The sequence below is a fragment of the Salmo salar genome, chromosome 25 (genome assembly GCF_965601325.2).
Source record: "Salmo salar chromosome 25, fSalSal1, whole genome shotgun sequence".
NCBI lineage: Eukaryota > Metazoa > Chordata > Actinopteri > Salmoniformes > Salmonidae > Salmo > Salmo salar.
Window position 1 is genome coordinate 39595837 of NC_138315.1, and position 26930 is coordinate 39622766.

Consider the following 26930-nt stretch of genomic DNA (forward strand, 5'->3'; position numbering starts at 1 on the left):
ATCCAGTGGGTAGTTTTCACTGTGTCAATGCGCGCTGCATGTGATGTAAGCTGGCTGCAAACTACCGTAGCAGAGAATAGTTTAGCTGTAGGCTTCTATACGCGTTCTAGAATGACATTTACAAGCAATACAACACCCGATAAGATGCAATACACACACTTTACAGTGTTCATTTGAGCACTTTTTTTGGTTGATCTAGGGCTCTATTAGCCCTTGACTCTCAGTTGCATTAAATTAGTCATTGGACAAAGGCTATTTTGTAGTTTTAAGAGCCCCGATGCTCGGTCTGAACAGTTGTACTTGTGGTACTTGTGGTACAGTTTTGGAAGTATAAGGACATTATCTTTATCAGCTAGAAAGCAAAAAAGTTAAATTGATACACATTTATAGGGTTAGTGTTCCCGCACTGCCATATCTCCATGTTACAGCGCTTTAACGGAGAACGGACGCGACCACCTGTACTAATTAGCTATCTAGCGCCTACTCTGGAAGTGCAGTTCGTTGGATGGAGGCACCCAGACCTGTATGGATCTATTCAAATCTGCTACAGTAGGTATATTTTTATTTTAAGTATTCTTTCTCGCTATAAGGGCCATATGTTTCGAAAGCTGTATTACAAGGGAGACAAGACAATGGTCTCATAGACTAGATGTAACATAGTAAACGTAAATCGGGAGAAGGCAGAACGCAGCCTCGAGTTTGAGAGCGAGGGCTCTATTCAACCTGTAGCGCTGAAGATCCGCTTTATAGCGAGATTGACAATTAATAGCGATGTTCCCATAGTCACGGAGACTGCATTCACGGGTAAACACAACATATGTAGGCTCAATTGGAAACTACCTTTAAATGTTAACACGGATCTACCGCTGTACTTGGGCGATAAGATTTTAATCCAGCCCATAAGGCTCTATTCATTCATATCTGCTAAGCCGATATCCGCATAGTGGTTGTGTTGGAGGTGGAACTGCATTAGAGCTGTCAAATCCACAAGTGGCTGCTGGCATTATATCTAAAGTGGACAATGTTAATTGGCAGACACTATATTGGCACAGATACAAAGATGAGTCCTCTCTCTCTATGGGCTATCTCCATTTTGAAGTAGTCAATTTTCTTCAACTGGCTGATCCCTCTTGATCACCAGGAGGGATTCAGCCAATGAAGTTCATTTTAGTCACATCACCTTTTTATTTCCCAATTAACCTATAGTCACCCTTAACATCTGGTCTGATGGCAACTCTGCTTTCAGGGATACAGCTAATTCATCCTAACCTCGTTTATCTTTCCCCTGAAAACCGGATGTGGTAACTGCGCTCTGGAGTTTGCTTATATGCCCGCTGCATTAGGTTAACCTATAGTAAACAAATCACTTACTTCCACAAACATCCTACTAACCTTTTTCAGCACAACATCCTATTTTAATTTATTTTATTTAACCTTTAACTAGGAAAGTCAGTTAAAAACGAATTCTTATTTCCAATGATGGCCTAGAAACAGTATGTTAACTTCCTTGTTCAGGGGCAGAACGACAGATTTTTACCTTGTCAGTTCGGGGATTTGTTCCACCAACCTTTCGGTTACTGGCCTAACACTCTAACCACTAGGCTACCTGCCGCCCCTCCACTCTAACCACTAGGCTACCTGCCGCCCCTCCATTCTAACCACTAGGCTACCTGCTGCCCCTCCACTCTAACCACTAGGCTACCTGCCGCCCCTCCATTCTAACCACTAGGCTACCTGCCGCCCCTCCACTCTAACCACTAGGCTACCTGCCGCCCCTCCACTCTAACCACTAGGCTACCTGCCGCCCCTCCACTCTAACCACCAGGCTACCTGCCGCCCCTCCACTCTAACCACTAGGCTACCTGCCGCCCCTCCACTCTAACCACTAGGCTACCTGCCGCCCCTCCACTCTAACCACTAGGCTACCTGCCGCCCCTCCACTCTAACCACTAGGCTACCTGCCGCCCCTCCACTCTAACCACCAGGCTACCTGCCGCCCCTCCACTCTAACCACTAGGCTACCTGCCGCCCCTCCACTCTAACCACTAGGCTACCTGCCGCCCCTCCACTCTAACCACTAGGCTACCTGCCGCCCCTCCACTCTAACCACTAGGCTACCTGCCGCCCCTCCACTCTAACCACTAGGCTACCTGCCGCCCCTCCACTCTAACCACCAGGCTACCTGCCGCCCCTCCACTCTAACCACTAGGCTACCTGCCGCCCCTCCACTCTAACCACTAGGCTACCTGCCGCCCCTCCACTCTAACCACTAGGCTACCTGCCGCCCCTCCACTCTAACCACTAGGCTACCTGCCGCCCCTCCACTCTAACCACTAGGCTACCTGCCGCCCCTCCACTCTAACCACCAGGCTACCTGCCGCCCCTCCACTCTAACCACTAGGCTACCTGCCGCCCCTCCACTCTAACCACTAGGCTACCTGCCGCCCCTCCACTCTAACCACTAGGCTACCTGCCGCCCCTCCACTCTAACCACTAGGCTACCTGCCGCCCCTCCACTCTAACCACTAGGCTACCTGCCGCCCCTCCACTCTAACCACTAGGCTACCTGCCGCCCCTCCACTCTAACCACTAGGCTACCTGCCGCCCCTCCACTCTAACCACTAGGCTACCTGCCGCCTCTCCACTCTAACCACTAGGCTACCTGCCGCCCCTCCACTCTAACCACTAGGCTACCTGCCGCCCCTATCACATGATTACTAAATTTTTATTTGATTTAACTAGGCAAGTCAGTTAAGAACAAATTCTTATTTACAATGACGGCCTCCTGAGGGGATGGGGCTGGGATTAAAACATGTATTATTGTTTTTAAATATAAAAAAAATAGGACAAAATACACCAAGACAAGAGGGACAACACAACAATACATTACATTTACATTACATTTAAGTCATTTAGCAGACGCTCTTATCCAGAGCGACTTACAAAATGGTGCATTCACCTTATGATATCCAGTGGAACAACCACTTTACAATAGTGCATCTAAATCTTTTAGGGGGGGGGGGGGGGGGGGTTAGAAGGATTACTTTATCCTATCCTAGGTATTCCTTAAAGAGGTGGGGTTTCAGGTGTCTCCGGAAGGTGGTGATTGACTCCGCTGTCCTGGCGTCGTGAGGGAGCTTGTTCCACCATTGGGGTGCCAGAGCAGCGAACAGTTTTGACTGGGCTGAGCGGGAACTGTGCTTCCTCAGAGGTAGGGGGGCCAGCAGGCCAGTGGTGGATGAACGCAGTGCCCTTGTTTGGTGTAGGGCCTGATCAGAGCCTGAAGGTATGGAGGTGCCGTTCCCTTCACAGCTCCGTAGGCAATCACCATGGTCTTGTAGCGGATCTTAGCTTCAACTGGAAGCCAGTGGAGAGAGCGGAGGAGCGGGGTGACGTGAGAGAACTTGGGAAGGTTGAACACCAGACGGGCTGCGGCGTTCTGGATGAGTTGTAGGGGTTTAATGGCACAGGCAGGGAGCCCAGCCAACAGCGAGTTGCAGTAATCCAGACGGGAGATGACAAGTGCCTGGATTAGGACCTGCGCCGCTTCCTGTGTGAGGCAGGGTCGTACTCTGCGAATGTTGTAGAGCATGAACCTACAGGATCGGGTCACCGCCTTGATGTTAGTGGAGAACGACAGGGTGTTGTCCAGGATCACGCCAAGGTTCTTAGCACTCTGGGAGGAGGACACAAGGGAGTTGTCAACCGTGATGGCGAGATAATGGAACGGGCAGTCCTTCCCCGGGAGGAAGAGCAGCTCCGTCTTGCCGAGGTTCAGCTTGAGCTGGTGATCCGTCATCCACACTGATATGTCTGACAGACATGCAGAGATGCGATTCGCCGCCTGGTTATCAGAAGGGGGAAAGGAGAAGATTAATTGTGTGTCGTCTGCATAGCAATGATAGGAGAGACCATGTGAGGATATGACAGAGCCAAGTGACTTGGTGTATAGCGAGAATAGGAGAGGGCCTAGAACAGAGCCCTGGGGGACATCAGTGGTGAGAGCGCATGGTGCGGAGACAGATTCTCGCCACGCCACCTGGTAGGAGCGACCTGTCAGGTAGGACGCAATCCAAGCGTGGGCCGCGCCGGAGATGCCCAACTCGGAGAGGGTGGAGAGGAGGATCTGATGGTTCACAGTATCAAAGGCAGCAGATAGGTCTAGAAGGATGAGAGCAGAGGAGAGAGAGTTAGCTTTAGCAGTGCGGAGAGCCTCCGTGACACAGAGAAGAGCAGTCTCAGTTGAATGCCCAGTCTTGAAACCTGACTGATTAGGATCAAGAAGGTAATTCTGAGAGAGATAGCAGGAGAGCTGGCCAAGGACGGCACGTTCAAGAGTTTTGGAGAGAAAAGAAAAAAGGGATACTGGTCTGTAGTTGTTGACATCGGAGGGATCGAGTGTAGGTTTTTTCAGAAGGGGTGCAACTCTCACTCTCTTGAAGACGGAAGGGACGTAGCCAGCGGTCAAGGATGAGTTGATGAGCGAGGTGAGGAAGGGGAGAAGGTCTCCGGAAATGGTCTGGAGAAGAGAGGAGGGGATAGGGTCAAGTGGGCAGGTTGTTGGGCGGCCGGCCGTCACAACACGCGAGATTTCATCTGGAGAGAGAGGGGAGAAAGAGGTCAAAGCACAGGGTAGGGCAGTGTGAGCAGGACCAGCGGTGTCGTTTGACTTAGCAAACGAGGATCGGATATCGTCAACCTAGGAGGTAGCAAAGAGCTTCCTAGGGTTAGAGGCAGATGCTTGGAATTTAGAGTGGTAGAAAGTGGCTTTAGCAGCAGAGACAGAAGAGGAGAATGTAGAGAGGAGTGAGTGAAAGGATGCCAGGTCCGCAGGGAGGCGAGTTTTCCTCCATTTCCGCTCGGCTGCCCGGAGCCTTGTTCTGTGAGCTCGTAGTGAGTCGTCGAGCCACGGAGCAGGAGGGTAGGACCGAGCCGGCCTGGAGGATAGGGGACAGAGAAAATCAAAGGATGCAGAAAGGGAGGAGAGGAGGGTTGAGGAGGCAGAATCAGGAGATAGGTTGGAGAAGGTTTGAGCAGAGGGAAGAGATGATAGGATGGAAGAGGAGAGAGTAGCGGGAGAGAGAGAGCGAAGGTTGGGACGGCGCAATACCATCCGAGTAGGGGCAGAGTGAGAAGTGTTGGATGAGAGCAAGAGGGAAAAGGATACAAGGTAGTGGTCGGAGATTTGGAGGGGAGTTGCAATGAGATTAGTGGAAGAACAGCATCTAGTAAAGATGAGGTCAAGCGTATTGCCTGCCTTGTGAGTAGGGGGGGGAAGGTGAGAGGGTGAGGTCAAAAGAGGAGAGGAGTGGAAAGAAGGAGGCAGAGAGGATTGAGTCAAAGGTAGACGTGGGGAGGTTAAAGTCACCCAGAACTGTGAGAGGTGAGCCATCCTCAGGAAAGGAACTTATCAAGGCGTCAAGCTCATTGATGAACTCTCCAAGGGAACCTGGAGGGCGATAAATGATAAGGATGTTAAGCTTGAAAGGGCTGGTAACTGTGACAGCTTGGAATTCAAATGAGGAGATAGACAGATGGGTCAGGGGAGAAAGAGAGAATGTCCACTTGGGAGAGATGAGGATTCCAGTGCCACCACCCCGCTGGCTCGATGCTCTAGGGGTATGCGAGAACACGTGGACAGACGAAGAGAGAGCAGTAGGAGTAGCAGTGTTATCTGTGGTAATCCATGTTTCCGTCAGCGCCAGGAAGTCTAGGGACTGGAGGGTAGCATAGGCTGAGATGAACTCAGCCTTGTTGGCTGCAGACCGGCAGTTCCAGAGGCTGCCGGAGACCTGGAACTCCACGTGGGTCGTGCGCGCTGGGACCACCAGGTTAGAGTGGCAGCGGCCACGCGGTGTGAAGCGTTTGTATGGCCTGTGCAGAGAGGAGAGAACAGGGATAGACAGACACATAGTTGACAAGCTACAGAAGTGTTGTTTCTTGTATTATTGTCTCCTGTGTCTTTAGAGAACTGTTTCACTTTGATATCCTTTTTCTTCTGTCCTGATTTTCTCTTTCTTTTCTTCTGTTAACTAGATATTCTTTGTTGTTCTTCGTTAGCTAGCTAGCTTCTTCCAAAAGAGTCCCTAGCAACTGCTTAGCAACTGGTAATCAATTCAGCTTGCTAAGATAACTACAATTTTATGAAAAATAGTTATTTTTCAAAAGCCTATCTTCTTTGTTTGTTGCTTGTTTTTTCTCCTATTCAGTCTTGCAGTTTTCTTTTGCTTTTTTCCGATGTACTTCACTCTAAAAACCATGTAAATTTCAATATTTGTAGGAGCTCATTTTTCAGCTGCTGCTGCTCAAATTGGAGTTCCGGAACATAAAGAGAGACCTAAGACAACAACACATGACAACACAGCATGGTAGCGGTACAAACATTATTGGGAACAGACAACAGCACAAAGGGCAAGAAGGTAGAGACAACAATACATCACGCAAAGCAGACTCAACTGTCAGTAAGATTGTCCATGATTGAGTATTTGAGTCTCATCCCAACAGCCAAATTGGCAGAAGAACACATTTACTCTGCAGCAGATGTGTTCAAAATCACACCCCTTGACTTACTGTAGTTATATTGTAATCAAAGTTCTGTCATAAGAATTGGATTTGATAGGTTGCAGCAAACAAACTATCTGGCGTTCAACCTGTCATTACCTGACTGTATATACTGGGATGATGTGCTTTCAGATGTCTCTTGAGGTTGGTAGTATTTTCCCCCGTCAACTTGTGGGTGCAAACGCTGTCTTCTCCCGTGTACTTGTGGGTGCAAACGCTGTCTTCTCCCGTGTACTTGTGGGTGCAAACGCTGTCTTCTCCCGTGTACTTGTGGGTGCAAACGCTGTCTTCTCCCGTGTACTTGTGGGTGCAAACGCTGTCTTCTCCCGTGTACTTGTGGGTGCAAACGCTGTCTTCTCCCGTGTACTTGTGGGTGCAAACGCTGTCTTCTCCCGTGTACTTGTGGGTGCAAACGCTGTCTTCTCCCGTGTACTTGTGGGTGCAAACGCTGTCTTCTCCCGTGTACTTGTGGGTGCAAACGCTGTCTTCTCCCGTCAACTTGTGGGTGCAAACGCTGTCTTCTCCCGTGTACTTGTGGGTGCAAACGCTGTCTTCTCCCGTGTACTTGTGGATGCAAACGCTGTCTTCTCCCGTGTACTTGTGGGTGCAAACGCTGTCTTCTCCCGTGTACTTGTGGGTGCAAACGCTGTCTTCTCCCGTGTACTTGTGGGTGCAAACGCTGTCTTCTCCCGTCAACTTGTGGGTGCAAACGCTGTCTTCTCCCGTCAACTTGTGGGTGCAAACGCTGTCTTCTCCCGTCTACTTGTGGGTGCAAACGCTGTCTTCTCCCGTGTACTTGTGGGTGCAAACGCTGTCTTCTCCCGTGTACATGTGGGTGCAAACGCTGTCTTCTCCCGTGTACTTGTGGGTGCAAACGCTGTCTTCTCCCGTGTACTTGTGGGTGCAAACGCTGTCTTCTCCCGTGTACTTGTGGGTGCAAACGCTGTCTTCTCCCGTGTACTTGTGGGTGCAAACGCTGTCTTCTCCCGTGTACTTGTGGGTGCAAACGCTGTCTTCTCCCGTGTACTTGTGGGTGCAAACGCTGTCTTCTCCCGTCAACTTGTGGGTGCAAACGCTGTCTTCTCCCGTGTACTTGTGGGTGCAAACGCTGTCTTCTCCCGTGTACTTGTGGATGCAAACGCTGTCTTCTCCCGTGTACTTGTGGGTGCAAACGCTGTCTTCTCCCGTGTACTTGTGGGTGCAAACGCTGTCTTCTCCCGTGTACTTGTGGGTGCAAACGCTGTCTTCTCCCGTCAACTTGTGGGTGCAAACGCTGTCTTCTCCCGTCAACTTGTGGGTGCAAACGCTGTCTTCTCCCGTCTACTTGTGGGTGCAAACGCTGTCTTCTCCCGTCTACTTGTGGGTGCAAACGCTGTCTTCTCCCGTCTACTTGTGGGTGCAAACGCTGTCTTCTCCCGTCTACTTGTGGGTGCAAACGCTGTCTTCTCCCGTCTACTTGTGGGTGCAAACGCTGTCTTCTCCCGTCTACTTGTGGGTGCAAACGCTGTCTTCTCCCGTCTACTTGTGGGTGCAAACGCTGTCTTCTCCCGTCTACTTGTGGGTGCAAACGCTGTCTTCTCCCGTCTACTTGTGGGTGCAAACGCTGTCTTCTCCAGTGTAAATGTTGCATTCGGGCTTGTTTGAATCGACACGTTTAGTAAAGTGGCTCCAAATGTTGCCCCTTTTTCTACCGACAGCTTGTACCACTGGGAGAGTTGCCCTGGCGTGGGCCTTATTTGCGTCAATGATTTGTTGCCGCCAGATTGGAGAACGGTTGCCGGGCAGAGAGGTGACTAGTGAAGGACTGGGGCATGGTATGTATTTATTTTCCATCAATAACAGCATTGCTACATTGGCCTTACAATTCTGCTAATGTCTTCTATGCTTTTGATTTGACCAAACAAATTACACTGAAAAGCTCTCAATCTCTCCAAAGTCTCTTGTCCATGTACTAGTCAGATTTTAGCCTTAGAGATAGTCTATTTAGTCAGTTATCCTCTCATCAATTGACACTGGAAAAATAGGTGTTTGATGACTATCACTTTTTGTTGACAAAATGATTCATTTTTCCATACAAACTTTTTATCCGCATAGGAAATTTAGGCATTTCCAACTTGCTAACTGGTTGAACGCGGCATGTGTATGTAACATTTTTGCTTCCGTCCCTCTCCTCGCCTGGGCTCGAACAAGGGACCCTCTTGCACACATCGACGCTAGCCTACCAGACGAGCTAAATGCCTTTTATACTCGCTGAGGCAAGAAACACTGAACCATGCATGAGAGCACCAGCTGTTCCGGGTGACTGTGTGATCATGCTTTCCGTAGCCGATGTAAGACCTTTGAAACAGGTTAACCTCTATGGGCTAGGTGGGACGCTAGCGTGCCACCCGTGGTGCACTCCATCAACAGCAGGTGCATTTCAAGAGCGGCAAATTTGAATCCAAATAAATGTCAAAATTCAAATTTTTCAAACATACAACTATTTTACACCCTTTGAAAGATAAACATCTCCTTAATCTAACCACGTTTTACGATTTCAAAAAGGTTTTACGGCGAAAGCATAAATTTAGAGTATGTTAGGACAGTACATTTACAAGAGTTGTGTGTAATGTTTTGTCAATTCAAAGACAGGGTCACCAAAACCATAAAACCAGCTAAAATGATGCACTAACCTTTTACAATCTCCATCAGATGACACTCCTAGGACATTATGTTAGACAATGCATGCATTTTTAGTTCTATCAAGTTCATATTTATATCCAAAAACAGCGTTTTACTATGGCATTGATGTTGAGGAAATCGTTTCCCTCCAATAACCGGCAGTCAAGTCAGCATCACAAATTAAATAATTAAAATTAGAAAACATTGGTAAAATATTATATTGTCATTTAAAGAATTATAGATTTACATCTCTTGAACGCAATCAACTTGCCAGATTTAAAAATAACCTTACTGGGAAATCACACTTTGCAATAATCTGAGCACTGCGCCCAGAAAAATACGCGTTGCGATACAGACTAGACGTCATGTTGGGGAGATCTAAAATCGAAAATACTATGTAAATAATCCATTACCTTTGATTCTCTTCATCAGATGTCACTTCCAGGTATCACAGGTCCATAACGAATGTAGTTTTGTTCAAAAAAGCTCATCATTTATGTCCAAAAATCTCCGTCTTGTTAGCACATGATCTAAGCCAGCCGGACTTCTCGTCATGAACGAGGGGAAAAAATATATTTACGTTCGTTCAAACATGTCAAACGTTGTATAGCATAAATCATTAGGGCCTTTTTTAACCAGAACATGAATAATATTCAAGGTGGACGAATGCATACTCTTTTATAACGTATTGGAACGAGGGTACCCAACATGAACTCGCGCGCCAGGTGTCTAATGGGACATCATCGTTCCATGGCTCTTGTTCGGTCAGATCTCCCTCCAGAAGACTCAAAACACTTTGTAAAGGCTGGTGACATCTAGTGGAAGCAATAGGAAGTGCCAAAATATTCCTCAGCCCCTGTGTTTTTCAATGGGATAGGTTTAAAGGTAATACAACACATCAGGTATCCACTTCCTGTCAGAAAATGTCTCAGGGTTTTGCCTGCCAAATGAGTTCTGTTATACTCACAGACACCATTCAAACAGTTTTAGAAAATTTTGGGTGTTTTCTATCCATATGTAATAAGTATATGCATATTGTAGTTACTGGGTAGGAGTGGTAACCAGATTAAATCGGGTATGTTTTTTTATCCAGCCGTGTCAATACTGCCCCCTAGCCCTAACAGGTTAACATTCACAAGGATTACCAGGACGTGTACTCGGAGCATGCACTGACCAGTTGGCAAGTCTCTTACTGGCATTTTCAACCTCTCCCTAACCCAGTCTGTAATACCTACATGTTTCAAGCAGACCACCATAGTCCCTGTGCCCAAAAACACCAAGGTAACGTGTCTGAATGACATGAAATGCTTTGAAAGACTGGTCATGGCTCACATCAACACCATCATCCCAGAAACCCCTAGACCCACTCCAATTCACATACCACCCCAACAGATGACGCAATCTCTATTACACTCCACACTGCCCTTTCTCACCTGGACAAAAGGAACACCTACGTGAGAATGCTGTTCATTGACTAAAGCTCAGTGTTCAACACCATAGTGCCCTCAAAGCTCATCACTAAGCTAAGGACCCGGGGCCCCGAAAACCTCCCTCTGCAACTTGATCCTGGACTTCCTGAAGGGCTGCTCCCAGATAGTGAGGGTAAGCAACAACACATCTGCCACACTGACCCTCAACACAAGGGCCCCTCGGGTGTGTGCTTAGTCCCCTCCTGTACTCCCTCTTCACCCACGACTGTGTGGCCAAGCATGACTCCAACACCATCAAGTTTGCAGATGACATGATGGTGGTAGGCCTGATCATCGACGATGTATGAGACAGCCAATAGGGAGGAGATCAGATACCTGGCGGTGTGGTGCCAGGACAACAACCTCTCCCTCAATGTCATTAAGATAAAGGAGCTGATCATGGACTACTGGAAAGAGAGGGCAAAGCTCGCCCCCATTCACATCGATGGGGCTGTAGTGGAGTGGGTCGAGAGCTTAACCTCTCTAGGGTAGGGGGCAGTATTTGCACGGCCGGATTAAATCGGGTACGTTTTTTATCTGGTTATTACTACTGCCCAGAAACTAGAATATGCATATAATTATTGGCTTTGGATAGAAAACACCCTAAAGTTTCTAAAACTGTTTGAATGGTGTCTGTGAGTATAACAGAACTCATATGGCAGGCAAAAACCTGAGAAGATTCCTTACAGGAAGCGCCCTCTCTGACCATTTCTTGGGCTTCTACACTCTCTTTATTGAAAACTGAGGATCTCTGCTGTAACGTGACACTTCCTACGGCTCCCATAGGCTCTCAGAAGGCGCCAAAACGCTGAATGATGTCTTTGCAGGCCCTGGCTGAAAAACAGTAGCGCATTTGGATAATGGTCGATCAGAGAACAATGAGACTGAGGCGCGTGCACGAGGCGACACCATGTTTTTATTTTTTCGTCTTTGAACGTAAACAGAGTTTCCCGGTCGGAATATTATCGCTTTTTTACGAGAAAAATCGCATAAAAATGGATTTTAAACAGCAGTTGACATGCTTCGAAGTACGGTAATGGAATATTTAGATTTTTTTTGTCACGAAACGCGTCGGGCGCGTCACCTTTCGTCACCCTTCGGATAGTGTCTTGAACGCACAAACAAAACAGAGGATATTTGAACATAACTATGGATTATTTTGAACCAAACCAACATTTGTTATTGAAGTAGAAGTCCTGGGAGTGCATTCTGACGAAGAACAGCAAAGGTAATCACATTTTTCTAATAGTAAATCGGAGTTTGGTGAGGGCCAAACTTGGTGGGTGTCAAATTAGCTAGCCCGTGATGGCTGGGCTATCTACTCAGAATACTGCAAAATGTGCTTTTGCCGAAAAGCTATTTTAAAATCGGACATAGCGATTGCATAAAGGAGTTCTGTATCTATAATTCTTTAAATAATGTATGTTTTTTGTGAACGTTTATCGTGAGTAATTTAGTAAATTCACCGGAAGTTTGCGGTGGGTATGCTAGTTCTGAATGTCACATGCTAATGTAAAAAGCTGTTTTTTGATATAAATATGAACTTGATTGAACAAAACATGCATGTATTGTATAACATAATGTCCTAGAAGTGTCATCTGATGAAGATCAAAGGTTAGTGCTGCATTTAGCTGTGGTTTGGGTTTATGTGACATTATATGCTAGCTTGAAAAATGGGTGTCTGATTATTTCTGGCTGGGTACTCTGCTGACATAATCTAATGTTTTGCTTTCGTTGTAAAGCCTTTTTGAAATCGGACAGTGTGGTTAGATTAACGAGAGTCTTGTCTTTAAAATGGTGTAAAATAGTCATATGTTTGAGAAATTGAAGTAATAGCATTTCTAAGGTATTTGTATAACGCGCCACGGGATTCCACTGGCTGTTGAGTAGGTGGGACGATTTCGTGTGCTGCAGAGATGGAACCTTCCAGAAGGACAACTTCACATAAGAACTCTGGAGCTCTGTCAGAGTGACCAAGAACATCAGGTTCTTGGTCACGTCCTTGACCAAGGCCCTTCTCCCCCAATTGCGGCGTTTGGCCGGCCGGCTAGCTCTAGGAAGAGTCTTGGTGATTCCAAACTTCTTCCATTTAAGAATGATGGAGGCCATTGTGTTCTTGGGGACCTTAAATGCTGCAGACATTTTTTTGGTGCCTTTCCCCAGATCTGTCTCTGAGCTCTATGGACAATTCATTTGACTTCATATGGCTTGGTTTTTGCTCAGACATGCACTGTCAACTTTGGGACCTTATAAAGACAGGTGTGTGCCTTTCCAAATCATGTCCAATCAATTGAATTTGCTACTGGTGAACTCCAGGGATCAACAATAGAAACTGCATGCACCTGAGCTCAATTTCAAGTCTCACAGCAAAGGGTCTGAATACTTATGTAAATATATTAGATTTTTAATACATTTGCCAAACTTTCTAAAGCTGTTTTTGCGTTGTCATTAAGGGGTATTGTGTGTAGATTGAGGGGGGGAAAGTATGTCATACATTTTATAAGGCTGTAACGTAACAAAATGTGAAAAAGTCAACGTCTGAATACTTTCCGAATGCACTATATTAAGTAATTTACCTCAACTACCTCGTACCCCTGCACATTGACTCGGTACCGGCACTCCTATTATATACTGTAGCCTCGTTATTTCATGATGTTACTATTTCATGTTTTTTTTGTTGCCAAATTTTCTTACTTTTGAATTCTGCATTGTTGGGAAAGGGCTCGTAAGTATTTCACTGTAAAGTCAACAACTGTTGTATTCGGCGCATGTGACAAATACATTTTGATTTGGTTAGCTAACATGCAAAGTAGCTAAAAAGTATTAACTTCTCTAGGGCCAGTGGGACGATTTCGTCCCACCTACGTAACAGCCAGTGGAATCCTGGGGCGCGTTATTCAAATACCTTTAGAAATGCTATTACTTCAATTTCTCAAACATATGACTATTTTACACCATTTTAAAGACAAGACTCTCGTTAATCTAACCACACTGTCCTATTTCAAAAAGGCTTTACAACGAAAGCAAAACAGTAGATTATGTCAGCAGAGTACCCAGCCAGAAATAATCAGACACCCATTTTTCAAGCTAGCATATAATGTCACATAAACCCAAACCACAGCTAAATGCAGCACTAACCTTTGATCTTCATCAGATGACAATCTTAGGACATTATGTTATACAATACATGCATATTTTGTTCAGTCAAGTTCATATTTATATAAAAAAGCAGCTTTTTACATTAGCATGTGACATTCAGAACTAGCAAACTTCCGGTGAATTTACTAAATTACTCACGATAAACGTTCACAAAAAACATAAATTATTTAAAGAATTATAGATACAGAACTCCTTTATGCAATCGCTATGTCCGATTTTAAAATAGCTTTTCGGCAAAAGCACATTTTGCAGTATTCTGAGTAGATAGCCCAGCCATCACGGGCTAGCTAATTTGACACCCACCAAGTTTGGCCCTCACCAAACTCCGATTTACTATTAGAAAAATGTGATTACCTTTGCTGTTCTTCGTCAGAATGCACTCCCAGGACTTCTACTTCAATAACAAATGTTGGTTTGGTTCAAAATAATCCATAGTTATATCCAAATAGCGGCGTTTTGTTCATGCGTTCAAGACGCTATCCGGAAGGGTAAAGAAGGGTGACGCGCACGGCGCATTTCGTGACAAAAAAAATCTAAATATTCCATTACCGTACTTCGAAGCATGTCAACCGCTGTTTAAAATCAATTTTTATGCCATTTTTCTCGTTAAAAAAAGCGATAATATTCGGACCGGGAAATCGTGTTTTAGTACAAAGAGAGAGAAAATAAAAACATGGTGTCGCCCCGTGCACGCGCCTCAGTCTGATGGTCCTCTGATAGAGCACTTACCAAACGCGCTAATGTTTTTCAGCCTGGGGCTGGAATTACATCATTCAGCTTTTTCCCTGGTTCTGAGAGCCTATGGGAGCCGTAGGAAGTGTCACGTTACAGCAAAGATCCTAAGTTTTCAATAAACAGAGCCAAGAAGCCCAAGGAATGGTCAGAGAGGGTACTTCCTGTTCAGAATCTTCTCAGGTTTTTGCCTGCCATATGAGTTCTGTTATACTCACAGACACCATTCAAACAGTTTTAGAAACTTTAGGGTGTTTTCTATCCAAAGCCAATAATTATATGCATATTCTAGTTTCTGGGCAGTAGTAATAACCAGATTAAAAATGGGTACGTTTTTTATCCGGCCGTGTAAATACTGCCCCCTAGCCCTAACAGGTTAAGTAGTTGCTAAAATGCTACAGTTGTCCGTGATGAGATTCAAACAAGCAAACTTTTGGTTGCTAGATGTTCGTGTTACACGTCCAACCAACCACCCTACATAACTTGTCTTATGGTAACATATCATACTAATTTCAGTGTCCCGGGTTGACGGTTACTATGTTACGTGTAGTGTATGCAGTCTCCGGTCAAGACCCTGGTTACGACCACGAGCATGCAGATGAGCTTCCCTGAGACGGTTTCTGACTGTTTGTGCAGAAATTCTTTGGTTGTGCAAACCCACAGTTTCATCAGCTTTCCAGGTAGCTGGTCTCGGATGATCCTGCAGGTGAAGAAGCCGGATGTGGAGGTCCTGGGCTGGTGTGGTTAGATGTGGTCTGCGGTTGTGAGGCCGATTATGATAGAGAAATTAACTTTAAATTCTCTGGCAACAGTTCTGGTGGACATTCCTGCAGTCAGCATGCCAATTGCACACTCCATCAACATGAGTCATCTGTGGCGTTGTGTGACAAAGCGGAACATTGTAGTGGCCTTTTATTGTTCCCAGCACAAGGTGCACCTGTGTAATGATCATTCTGTTTAATCTGCTTTTTGATATGCCACACCTGTCAGGTAGTAAGGAGTTGTGGTTTCCAACTGGCCAATATTCTATATAGCGCATAAAACGTGGTAATTAACTTCAATGACCAATATTCTATATAGCGCATAAAACGTGGTAATTAACTTCAATGACCATAATCCATTGTATCTTGTTTGTTCTATTTCTTTTGTACCTGCTACATTACGTTAGTGTGAGGCAGACAGGGGGAGATAAGAATGCGCGATCGTGAGGGAATATAGAGATCAGCTGTTGCTTCTTGAGGTATCGAGACCTGAAAATACATGATCTAAGTGATTTGATAGCTGGTATTCAGCAGTCAAAAGTATGCCTTATTTACTTTGAAGAACTACAAAATAGTGATTTTTGTCAGACATCATAGGCAGCAGCTTTATAGAGATGAGATGATGACTTGGAATGAAATAATGTCATCAAATAAAACAAATGTAATATACACAACTGAAATATTTGATTGAAGTCATGTAAATAAGTGATAAGCAGTAATGGGCAGTCACCATCATGGGACTTTTATTCATTGTATTATTCTGTGTTGATACAGCATTCAAACCGAAAACGTTGATAGATTTTTATTTTTACTCTAACCGACCTCAATAACATGAATCGCTCAGCACTACCATTGACGTTTGTAGGCTACGTCTGAATACTGTAATGTCAAAATTCTCGAGTAGACAATTTATTATCATAATCCATATATCATAACCATCGCAGAATGAATTCCTCACCTTTTCTGGCCATGAGTTCATATTCTCAAGTAGCCATACAACAAATTACCAAGCACATCTCTCATTTAATTATTATAATTTCTATAAATTCAAGTTTTTGCTCTATGCATCTGGGCGCCTTTCCTTAACAGGTGATCAGATGGTTGATTATTTACACTGCTCAAAAAAATAAAGGGAACACTTAAACAACACAATGTAACTCCAAGTCAATCACACTTCTGTGAAATCAAACTGTCCACTTAGGAAGCAACACTGATTGACAATAAATTTCACATGCTGTTGTGCAAATGGAATAGACAACAGGTGGAAATTATAGGCAATAAGCAATACACCCCCAATAAAGGAGTGGTTCTGCAGGTGGGGACCACAGACCACTTCTCAGTTCCTATGCTTCCTGGCTGATGTTTTGGTCACTTTTGAATGCTGGCGGTGCTTTCACTCTAGTGGTAGCATGAGACGGAGTCTACAACCCACACAAGTGGCTCAGGTAGTGCAGCTCATCCAGGATGGCACATCAATGCGAGCTGTGGCAAGAAGGTTTGCTGTGTCTGTCAGCGTAGTGTCCAGAGCATGGAGGCGCTACCAGGAGACAGGCCAGTACATCAGGAGACGTGGAGGAGGCCGTAGGAGGGCAACAACCCAGCAGCAGGACCGCTACCTCCGCCTTTGTGCAAGGAGGAGCAGGAGGAGCACTGCCAGAGCCCTGCAAAATGACCTCCAGCGGGCCACAAATGTGCATGTGTCTGCTCAAACGGTCAAAAACAGACTCCATGAGGGTGGTATGAGGGCCTGACGTCCAGAGGTGGGTGTTGTGCTTACAGCCCACCACCGTGCAGGACGTTTGGCATTTGCCAGAGAACACCGAGATTGGCAAATTCGCCACTGGTGCCCTGTGCTCTTCACAGATGAAAGCAGGTTCACACTGAGCACATGTGACAGACCTGACAGTCTGGAGACGCCGTGGAGAACGTTCTGCTGCCTGCAACATCCTCCAGCATGACCGGTTTGGCGGTGGGTCAGTCATGGTGTGGGGTGGCATTTCTTTGGGGGGCCGCACAGCCCTCCATGTGCTCGCCAGAGGTAGCCTGACTGCTATTAGGTACCGAGATGAGATCCTCAGACCCCTTGTGAGACCATATGCTGGTGCGGTTGGCCCTGGGTTCCTCCTAATGCAATACAATGCTAGACCTCATGTGGCTGGAGTGTGTCAGCAGTTCCTGCAAGAGGAAGGCATTGATGCTATGGACTGGCCCACCCGTTCCCCAGACCTGAATCCAATTGAGCACATCTGGGACATCATGTCCCGCTCCATCCACCAACGCCACGTTGCACCACAGACTGTCCAGGAGTTGGCGGATGCTTTAGTCCAAGTCTGGGAGGAGATCCCTCAGGAGACCATCCGCCACCTCATCAGGAGCATGCCCAGGCGTTGTAGGGAGGTCATACAGGCACGTGGAGGCCACACACACTACTGAGCCTCATTTTGACTTGTTTTAAGGACATTACATCAAAGTTGGATCAGCCTGTAGTGTGGTTTTCCACTTTAATTTTTTGTGTGACTCCAAATCCAGACCTCCATGGGTTGATAAATTGGATTTCCATTGATTATTTTTGTGTGATTTGTTGTCAGCACATTCAACTATGTAGAGAAAAAAGTATTTAATAAGATTATTTATTTCATTCAGATCTAGGATGTGTTGTTTAAGTGTTCCCTTTATTTTTTGGAGCAGTGTATTTTTGCGTTGAAGTGTGTAGCCTACCAATAAGTAGGCCTAGCCTACTGTAATTTAACTTGTTTCCATGTAGACAATCTGTTTCAGAATTCGCGGGCAGTGCTGGGGGAAAAGTAAATGCAAAAATTATTGAATTCAAATGATCTGTTTTACAGGTCCACAACAATTTGCATTTTTATTTAAAGTAACAGTTAGACATGCTACAGCAAATGTCACTGCAAAATAAAACATTCTGCCAACACCTCCAAAAACATTTTTAACAAGTTCGCCATTGCTATTTCCAGATACTGTCTCCGCCTAATTCCAATACTTCCAAAGTATACAGCAAATAAGGTCGTAATTGTCACCACAAAAGGTGATTGATGGGTGTTTTTCAGGCGGAGTTATAAATGCTCGTTCACTCGCGCACATTTTTACAACGGGTCTGATTTATCATGGGAAAGATGCGTGTTTATGGCTTGCGCCTAGTTTATAAATCTTAATATGTTTGTGCATATTAACGCAGACATTTAGTGTAAAACCTACGCAACGGTTATAAATGAGGCCTTAGATATGCCGTTATAGAAACGGTTCTTCAACCTGTAAGCTTTACATGACAAGGTTTTGATAGCTCACAGGGCTGCGGACCAGAAGGTTGTGCAGGGTAACAGACCAATGTGGACAAGATTAGGGGTGGAAAGGTCTCCTTTAAAGTAAAAACATTGCTTGAATCTATCATCATATTTGCAGGTCCGAGAAAAAAACTGTTTTGTAAACATGTCATGCAATTCTACGTTTTTTTAATACCACACAAATTACCGAAATTACAGGCCAGAATGGATTTATCATATTTCTCCAATGCCAATTCTGTGTTTTTTTGCAACAAAACTGTCCCTGTTATCAAATAATTAAATCTTATGTCATTAGGAATCTGAGCATGGTACTTTCACAAGTTAGGCCTTTTGCTGAAAAATGTGGGCTTTAACGGTTGCAGTGGTGTAAAGTACTTAAGTATTTTTTGGGGGGTATCTGCACTTTTACTTTACTGTTTATATTTTAGACTACTTTTACTCCACTACATTACTAAAGAAAATAATGTACTTTTTACTCCATACATTTCCCCTGACACCCAAAAGTACTCGTTACATTTTGAATGCTTAGCAGGACGGGGAACTGGTCCAATTCATGCACTTATCAAAATAAAATTCCTGGTCATCCCTACTGCGTTTGATCTGGTGGACTCACTAAATGATGTACATTGTGTTGGAGTGTGCCCCTGGCTATCTGTAAATTAAAAACAAGAAAATCGTGCTGTCTGGTTTGCTTAATATAAAGAATTATAAATGATGTATACTTTTGATACTTAAGTATATTTAAAACCAAAGACTTTTAAACTTTTACTCAAGTAGTATTTCACTGGGTGACTTTCACTTTTACTTGAGTCATTTCAATTACCATAAATTGGGTACTTTTTTCACCACTGAACGGTTGGCTACTCTTCTTACGTGGCTTAACCCAACGAAAGGTCTCAAGTGTTTCCAGAAGCTGTCTGGGTTTAAACATCTTCTATTGTCCAGAAAGTGAATATAGTGACAGAATTACATTACTTCCTAAGCAAAGTCATTGTTTTGTCTCCTTGTCTTGGTTGTAGCTCAGCCTCTGAATGTCAGAGAAACTAAACAATGATATGCATCGTAGTCACATCTTTCCTGGCTATTTTCCAGCTTGTTTCTAGCATGAAGCATCGCGGACCAAAGCGCTGTTAAACACGGAGTATACGAAACTCTTTCCATGGCTTAGATTGACCAGGTGAAAGCTATGATCCCTTATTGATGTCGCTTGTTAAATCCACTTCAATCAGTTGGGAGGAGACGGGTTAAAGAAGGACTTTTAAGCCTTGAGACATGGCTTGTGTATGTGTGCCATTCAGAGGGTGAATGGGCAAGACACAATATTTAACGTCTTTGAATGGGGTATGGCAGTAGGTGTGGTGGAAAAACCACACAGAAAGCAGTCCGATGTCAATATACAAAAGCTTAATTACGAGCATGCATGCAAGGGAACACCAATTGGACTTGCGCTTTGTTCTCACAGACATTTTATACAAACCGAGGAAGTGTGGGGTGTTTTACATGCCCATCAACACAGATGGTAGGCCTAGAGAAACACTAATCATACCAGGGACATGTCCACTCCTCCACACATCCTGGGATGACAGGAAACATGAACGATTGTTTCACAGAATGTTAGAACAGGGCAGTTCTAAAAGAGCCTGGTTATATTCCATATCAGGGAACAGAACAACCTTAGACAAGACCAGGAATAAGATGACCTGTGTCGTCTTCAGGTCATATAAGGTAATAAATCACATTTCCTCTTCCACACAGGCACCGGTTTGTGTCAAGAACTCAATATTAGAAAGGTGTTCCTAATGTTTGGTATACACAGTGTATAGCATGTTATATAATCAGATCTGTTTTATTTTCTTATCTTAATCTAACAATTGGTAGGCCCGTGCTTTTTAGTTTAAGCCTATGGCATACCCCGTCAAATCGAGTCCTGGTTTTAATTAACAGCCCTGAGCCTACCTCGGTGTCGATGATTTTAAAGGGTGGGGGAATTGGCCAAAATATCTATGTACTGGATATAACTAACTTGCCTAGTTAAATAAAAAAGAACCCCATTTTAATTTACTGACTTTTTACTCTCTTTTCAGAACCATGGGTGATATGTCTGACTTGATATATGATGGTTCAAATGATACACTACCTACTCCTTGTTTATGTAGCCTATCTCTAGGCCTATATACGAATGGCATTCTCCTTGTGTACCACGACGGTCCCATTCCCACTTGGCGGATATGTTTACATATTGCAGCCGAAGTGTAATTCTATTTATTTAATTACAGGCTTCAAATGGTGATGATCACTGACCTTTCAATATTTTATAACCAGTTTGTTTCCATATGCCTCTGAATCATAAGGGCAAATAATAGTAACGGGAGTGCAAACCACTCAAGGTGCAAAATGGCGCAATGATGGTCTCCCATTCATCCCAAGGCATTATTATTTCACCTTCCATCTCATTTTCTTTCCACTACCATCAAGCAGTAATGATAGACATTTTAGAAAATTAAATATCTACTCTTGTCTGCACAGCTTCCCAGGCAACCACAGCAGCAGGATTGTTTTGATTAAAAATCAGCTTTCCCAAGGCAAAGAAGGGGGATATGCTGTGAAACCTGTGAAGACAGACCCAACATACTGTAAGTCATAGATATTCATTTAAAATCTATCATTTGAGCATTTCAGGCACACAAATTGTCCATATACAAACACTGAAAAGTTACCCAAAAAAGTTTGCAACCAAATACTGCGTATTTCTTATTGAGTACTTCAAAAACACCAGAAAACTGAAACTCCTCACTCTCCAAGAAGCAGCTTTCCATACAGTTGAAACCAGGATTCATCCATGAAGCGCACACTTCTCCAGCGTGCCAGTGGCCTTTGAAAGTGAGCATTTGCCCACTGAAGTTGGTGAAGACGCCGATCTGTAGTCAGGTCAAGACCCTGGTGAGGACGACGTGCACACAGATGAGCTTCCCTGAGACGGTTTCTGACAGTTTTGGCAGAAAATCTTCAGTTGTGCAAACCCACAGTTAAATCAGCTGTCTGGGTGGCTGGTCTCAGACGATCCTGCAGGTGAAGAAGCCGGATGTGGAGGTCCTGGGCTGGCGTGTTTACACGTGTTCTGCGGTTGTGAGGCGGCTTATGGTAGAGAAATGAACATTCAATTATCCAGCAACAACTCTGCTAATTGCATGCTCCCTCAACTTGAGACATCTGTAGCATTGTGTTGTGTGACAAAACGGACCATTCTAGAGTGGCCTTTTATTGTCCCCTGCACAAGGTGCACCTGCGCAATCATCATGCTGTTTAATCAGCTTCTTGATATGCCACACCTGTCAGGTGGATGGATTATCTTGGCAAAGGACAAATGCTCACTAACAGGGATGTAAACACATTTGCACCAAATTTGAGCGAAATAAGCTTTTTGGAACATTTCTGGAATGTTTTATTTCAGCTCATGAAACATGGGATCAACACGACATGTTGCATTTATATTTGTATTCAGTGTAATTCTCTTAGAAATATTTGATTGTTTACACATTTATGCATTGAATGGTTCTTTCGTCAAGCAGGTTCCAGTCTATAAATATCTGGGCTTTTAGATTGAGAAACATTTGTTTAAAAAACAAACAAAACACTGAGCTATTTAAGAAGCTGAGATTTAAAGTAGGTGTCTTTTTATATAAAAATGTCATGCCTCTCCTTAAAGAGCAGGAAGCAGGTTGTACAGGCAACCTTCCTGCCAGCTCTTGATTATATGGTGACACCAACAGGCAGCTTTCAAATAAACAGTAACTCCTCACTGTCCAACAGGCAGCTTTCAAATAAACAGTAACTCCTCACTGTCCAACAGGCAGCTTTCAAATAAACAGTAACTCCTCACTGTTCAACAGGCAGCTTTCAAATAAACAGTAACTCCTCACAGTCCAACAGGCAGCTTTCAAATAAACAGTAACTCCTCACTGTCCAACAGGCAGCTTTCAAATAAACAGTAACTCCTCACTGTCCAACAGGCAGCTTTCAAATAAACAGTAACTCCTCACTGTTCAACAGGCAGCTTTCAAATAAACAGTAACTCCTCACTGTTCAACAGGCAGCTTTCAAATAACAGTAACTCCTCACTGTCCAACAGGCAGCTTTCAAATAAACAGTAACTCCTCACTGTCCAACAGGCAGCTTTCAAATAAACAGTAACTCCTCACTGTCCAACAGGCAGCTTTCAAATAAACAGTAACTCCTCACTGTCCAACAGGCAGCTTTCAAATAAACAGTAACTCCTCACTGTCCAACAGGCAGCTTTCAAATAAACAGTAACTCCTCACTGTCCAACAGGCAGCTTTCAAATAAACAGTAACTCCTCACTGTCCAACAGGCAGCTTTCAAATAAACAGTAACTCCTCACTGTCCAACAGGCAGCTTTCAAATAAACAGTAACTCCTCACTGTCCAACAGGCAGCTTTCAAATAACAGTAACTCCTCACTGTCCAACAGGCAGCTTTCAAATAAACAGTAACTCCTCACTGTCCAACAGGCAGCTTTCAAATAAACAGTAACTCCTCACTGTCCAACAGGCAGCTTTCAAATAAACAGTAACTCCTCACTGTCCAACAGGCAGCTTTCAAATAAACAGTAACTCCTCACTGTTCAATAGGCAGTAAGATAGTCATAGGCCTACCATAGGTCATACTGGTTACTTCCATGGTCACATGTTTGAGGTGACTGGTAACAATCTGAAAAGATAAACAAGCTATACTTTACATTCATTGCATTCATAATCTTTTTATTTACAATAATACTTTTTTTTCAATATAAAGTTTTCTTTTTCTAGACAATCAAAGGTACCATCATGTGGACCAACAGAATTGTAACAGTGACACAGGCCTACAGTACAACAAGACCGGGTACTTCAAAAACACATTGTAGAACACTACATCCAATGAATTGATGGTGTCATAACAGTAAATGGAACAGTAAATAAAATAAATTAAATTCACTATCCATTTAACAAACTTAAAAAAATATATATATATATATTACAGGCTACGGAGAAGGGCTCCTGGATCTCCTCTTTAACGAGGTCACCCTTGATCGAGCACCGCATATGTGGAAGCTGTGCTAGCTGTACGTCCCAGGACCCCTGTCGGCCCAGTGTGAGAGGCCTGCGCTGTACGTCCCAGGACCCCTGTCGGCCCAGTGTGAGAGGCCTGCGCTGTACGTCCCAGGACCCCTGTCGGCCCAGTGTGAGAGGCCTGCGCTGTACATCCCAGGACCCCTGCCGGCCCAGTGTGAGAGGCCTGCGCTGTACGTCCCAGGACCCCTGTCGGTCCAGTGTGAGAGGCCTAACGAGGAGGCGGCCATAGCTGATTTGTCTCCCACTTCAATCTTGGGGGTGACTGAAGCCTGCTTGATTCAAGCGGGGTATACGGGTCCCCATCAATCTCTGTAGGTGGTTGAGTTTTCTAAAGTCAAAGTCATATCACGTAAACGTGAATTACATCACACTTTGTATTGTTTCTTCAAGCATTCGGACAGGAGAGCAGTGTTACAAATTGTATGAGTCAAGGGGTTCTGCACACTGTTGGGTGGCCGGTGCCTATATAAGGTATATGGCTCTAATATATTTTTTTAATGTCAAATGATGTCTCACCATTATTTCGCACCTTCATTTATGGTGATCAATATTTTGGTTGTGCTGGCCTAATTGTAAATGATCAAACTAATGTCTGATCAATACATACAATTCTGAACATGTTATTTATAATGCTAATGAAGAGGCACCAATACATTGTCCAGTACACTGATTATATGCTGTTTTCATATACATTCCCTTATGGCTAAGGTGTCTTGAGCTTTACTAATTCTTGTGAAGAAGTGTATCAGTGAAATGTATTCTGTAATTAGTTACAAAACAATAGTCTGACTAAACTTCATATGGAGAAAAGGAATGCTGTAGTCTATGTTGGAAACATAAGACTTTGTTATTGGACTAATATGCATAAACACAGTGCAACTGTACACCTAGAATATGTAAACATGACACGTCAAGAACATGAGCCAGTTCTGTTGGCCATGAGAGCATTTTGCAGAGAAAATGGGTTGAGCCTTACAATTTAGGTTAGGATTGTTTACCTTGTTACCAGGCAACGACCACAAGGGCGTTTCAAAGAGCTCTCAGTCAAGGCGAGCTCATGAATATAAGCTCTCCGCCCAGTCAGCCCCTGTTCTTTCAGGCTTCCTGACTGTGAGAGAATGTACCATTTCTTCAATTCTGAGCATTTTAATGGTGTACAAATATTATGGGTGATGTTTTGGTCATGTAAAGGCTATTTTTACTTGGGGAAATAGGATGATTATGTGGGACGTTTTTGTAGAAATAGGCGGGGTTTAGGGTCGTTGACACAAAGTCCTTTTTAATATAAAAAAACAGACAATGCTGACAGAGAATTTCTGATTTCTTAAAGAAAATAGTGAGGTAATAAACAGTATCTTTATAAATGATTGTAAAGCAATAAATAAAGACTATACACTGGATTCTGAGTTATTAACAAAAGGATGAAAGTTCACAGTACACATGGAGAAATGCCCGTAAAATGACTAGCCTACATCCGAAGTCATGTTTAATTCATGTGAAGGGACAGCCTATATCCAAAGTCATGTTTAATACATGTGAAGGGACAGCCTATATCCGAAGTCATGTTTAATACATGTGAAGGGACAGCCTACATCCGAAGTCATGTTTAATACATGTGTGAAGGGACAGCCTACATCCGAAGTCATGTTTAATACATGTGTGAAGGGACAGCCTACATCCGAAGTCATGTTTAATACATGTGTGAAGGGACAGCCTATATCCGAAGTCATGTTTAATACATGTGTGAAGGGACAGCCTATATCCGAAGTCATGTTTAATACATGTGTGAAGGGAGAGCCGGTGGAATGGATGAAAAAGGGATCTCATAAAGTTATTTGACGAGGACAACCAACAGTGAATACTGTGACTTCTCTGTCTGAATCCCAGGAGGTTGGAGGCACCTTAATTGGGGAGGACAAGGCTCATAGTAATGGCTGGAATGGAATGAATGGTTTCCATGCATTTGATACTATTCCATTCACTACATTCCAGGCCTTTTTATGAGTAGTCCTCCCCTCAGCAGCCTCCTGTGGTCTGAGTGATACAAAGCTAATGTTGCAGGAGAGGGTAAGCTAATTAAGAGGACAAGAGGGAGGATGGCCAAGCAAGGGAGAAAGAGTAGAGCGAGATTACATTACAGAGATAGAAATATGTAGAATAACATCTTTACCAAAGTACATAACTAGTCATTCACATCCCTCAGCTTTCAAATAAACAGTAACTCCTCACTGTCCAACAGGCAGCTTTCAAATAAACAGTAACTCCTCACTGTCCAACAGGCAGCTTTCAAATAAACAGTAACTCCTCACTGTCCAACAGGCAGCTTTCAAATAAACAGTAACTCCTCACTGTCCAACAGGCAGCTTTCAAATAAACAGTAACTCCTCACTGTTCAACAGGCAGCTTTCAAATAAACAGTAACTCCTCACTGTCCAACAGGCAGCTTTCAAATAAACAGTAACTCCTCACTGTCCAACAGGCAGCTTTCAAATAAACAGTAACTCCTCACTGTCCAACAGGCAGCTTTCAAATAAACAGTAACTCCTCACTGTCCAACACGCAGCTTTCAAATAACAGTAACTCCTCACTGTCCAACAGGCAGCTTTCAAATAAACAGTAACTCCTCACTGTCCAACAGGCAGCTTTCAAATAAACAGTAACTCCTCACTGTCCAACAGGCAGCTTTCAAATAAACAGTAACTCCTCACTGTCCAACAGGCAGCTTTCAAATAAACAGTAACTCCTCACTGTCCAACAGGCAGCTTTCAAATAAACAGTAACTCCTCACTGTCCAACAGGCAGCTTTCAAATAAACAGTAACTCCTCACTGTCCAACAGGCAGCTTTCAAATAAACAGTAACTCCTCACTGTCCAACAGGCAGCTTTCAAATAAACAGTAACTCCTCACTGTCCAACAGGCAGCTTTCAAATAAACAGTAACTCCTCACTGTCCAACAGGCAGCTTTCAAATAAACAGTAACTCCTCACTGTCCAACAGGCAGCTTTCAAATAAACAGTAACTCCTCACTGTCCAACAGGCAGCTTTCAAATAAACAGTAACTCTCACTGTCCAACAGGCAGCTTTCAAATAAACAGTAACTCCTCACTGTTCAACAGGCAGCTTTCAAATAAACAGTAACTCTCACTGTCCAACAGG

The 26930-nt window shown here is 44.1% G+C and overlaps 1 long non-coding RNA gene across 1 annotated transcript; it reads left to right on the top strand.

The window, feature by feature from the left end:
* The first annotated feature begins 2 nt into the window (after positions 1-2).
* Positions 3-25173, top strand: LOC123730489 (uncharacterized). Its single transcript, XR_014382654.1, has 3 exons — positions 3-549; positions 21172-21278; positions 23682-25173. It is a non-coding gene; the product is annotated as an uncharacterized LOC123730489 (long non-coding RNA).
* The last annotated feature ends 1757 nt before the right edge of the window (positions 25174-26930 follow it).